Below are 2,861 nucleotides of genomic sequence, written 5' to 3'. Positions count from 1 at the left end.
GGGGGAGGGAGAGGGGGAGGGAGGGAGAGGGAGAGGGAGTGGGAGAAAGAGGGAGGAAGAGAGAGACAAAGACAGAGAGTGTGAGAGAGGGTGGGAGGGAGATAGAGATAAGGGGAAACAGAGAGAGGGGGAAACAGCGAGGGAGGGAGAGAGACAGGGAGACAGAGAGAAAGACAGAGAGAGAACGAGAGGGTGGGAGGGAGACAGAGAGAGATAGAGAGAAACAGAAGGAGGGATGAGAGCAAGAGAGACAGGGGAGAGAGGCAGGGAGAGACAGGGAGGCGAGACAGTGAGACAGAGAGAGACAGAAAGAGACACAGAGAGAGATAGAGAGAAACAGACAAAGAGAGACAGACAGTGAGGGAAACAGCTCATCACTGCTCCACCGTGAGCAACCCCTACTGCACACCCCGCCCCATACACAGACACACTGCCCTTACACACTCACACACTGCCCTTACACACTCACACACCACCACTTACACACTCACCACCCTTATACACTCATACACTGCCCTTATACACTCACACACTGCCCCTTATATCCTCACACACTGCCCTTACACACTCACACACTGCCCTTATGCACTCACACATCATGCTAACACACTCACACACCACCCCTTGCACCATCCCTTATACACTCAAAATGCCCCATACACATTCACACATTGCCCAAACAAACTCACACACCGCTCACTGCACTCACATATTGTCCTTACACACTCACACACCACCCTTACACACTCACATGTAGTCCTTACACACTCACACATCGTCCTTACACACGCACCTCCTTTGCACACTTGCATACCACCTTTACACGCTCATGCGTTGCCCTTACACACTCACAGATCACCTTTACACGTTCACATATCATCTTCCCACACTCACACACTACCCTTACACTCTCACACACTGCCCTTACACACTCACATGCCGTCTTTACACACACACCTCCCTTGCACACTCACATACCATCCTTACACAGTCACACGCTGCCCTTACACACATGCACACTGCTCTTATACACTCACAGACACATTTACACATTCACAGATCACCCTTACACACTCGCAAACCACTCTTACACACTCACATACCGCCTTATACGCACACTGCAAACCACTCACTACATGCTCACTCACTGTCACGTTCATACTTCTTACATGCTTTTGTACTTGCACATTCACACACCACCCATTATACACTCACTCTCGCACACTCACTCCTTACACACTCACACACCATCCCTTACACACTCGCACACTTACCCCATAAAAACTCAGACACTGCCCCTTACAGATGCACACACTAATATGCTCACCCCTTACACACTCAGACACACATATTAAAGACCTGTACACACACTCACCCTTTACACACTCTTGCACTCACCCCACAAACACCCTTACACACTCACACACTTGCTTATTAGCACATTCACCCCTTACACACCCTCACATACACACTCACTCACCCCTTCACACATACACACACTCACCTCTGAACACTTACACACTCACCCCTCGCACACTAACACACACACTTTCACACACACACACTCACTCTTCACACACTCACACACACACTCTGATACACACACTGTCACTTACACAGAAACAAACTTTCACATGCACACTCACTCCTTACACACACATAAAATTTACCCCTTACACACACAAGTCATACACATTCACAGTCACACACAAACATACTCAAACATTTAGACATTACACACTCACAGGCACTCATGCCTTATACACTTACACACACCATTTACACATGCACATTGACACACACACATTTACACACACTCCTTACACACTCACATTCACGCCTTACACACACAATCGCAAACACATACACATCTGCTTACACACTGATATAGTCAAATGTGTAGACACATGCACGTGTGTGTGCACACACACACACTCACAACACGCGCTCTCTCTCTTCCTCACAACACACACTCTTTCTCTCCCTTACATGCACACGCACACACACTGACACACGCACATATTGTGGCACACACTCACACAGTGACACGCACACATGCACACAGTGACACACGCACACAGTGACACACACACACTGACACACGCACACAGCGACACACACACAGTGACACGCGCACACAGTGACACGCGTAAACAGTGACACACACACAGTGACACACGCACACAGTGACACGCGTAGTGACACACACAGTGACACGCACACAGTGACACACACACAGTGACACGCGCACACAGTGACACGCGCAAACAGTGACACACACACAGTGACTGACGCACACAGTGACACGCACACAGTGACACGCGCACACAGTGACACACACACAGTGACACGCACACAGTGACACACGCACACAGTGACACACGCAAACAGTGACACACACACAGTGACACACACACAGTGACACGCACACAGTGACACGCACACAGTGACACACACACAGTGACGCACACAGTGACACGCACACAGAGTGACACGCACACAGAGTGACACGCACACAGTGACGCGCGCACACAGTGACACACGCATACAGTGACGCGTGCATACAGTGACGCGCGCATACAGTGACGCGCGCACACAGTGACACGCGCACACAGTGACGCGCACATACAGTGACGCACACAGTGACACACACACACAGTGACGCACACACAGTGACACACGCACACACAGTGACACGCACACAGTGACACGCACACGCAGTGACGCGCACACAGTGACGCGCACACAGTGACGCGCACACAGTGACACGCACACAGTGACACGCACACAGTGACATGCGCACACAGTGACATGCGCACACAGTGACACACGCACACAGTGACACGCACACAGTGACACAC

At 50.7% G+C, this 2,861-nt stretch overlaps 1 protein-coding gene across 1 annotated transcript in view; it reads right to left on the bottom strand.

Moving 5' to 3' along the window:
- LOC109923932 (lens fiber membrane intrinsic protein-like) overlaps positions 1–2,861 on the bottom strand; it is an 8,341-nt gene that overhangs the window by 2,790 nt on the left and 2,690 nt on the right. The window lies entirely within an intron of this gene.

The sequence above is a fragment of the Rhincodon typus genome, chromosome 47, assembly GCF_021869965.1.
Source record: "Rhincodon typus isolate 14 chromosome 47, sRhiTyp1.1, whole genome shotgun sequence".
In the NCBI taxonomy this organism is placed as follows: Eukaryota; Metazoa; Chordata; class Chondrichthyes; order Orectolobiformes; family Rhincodontidae; genus Rhincodon; species Rhincodon typus.
This window is presented reverse-complemented; position numbering and strand designations above follow the sequence as displayed.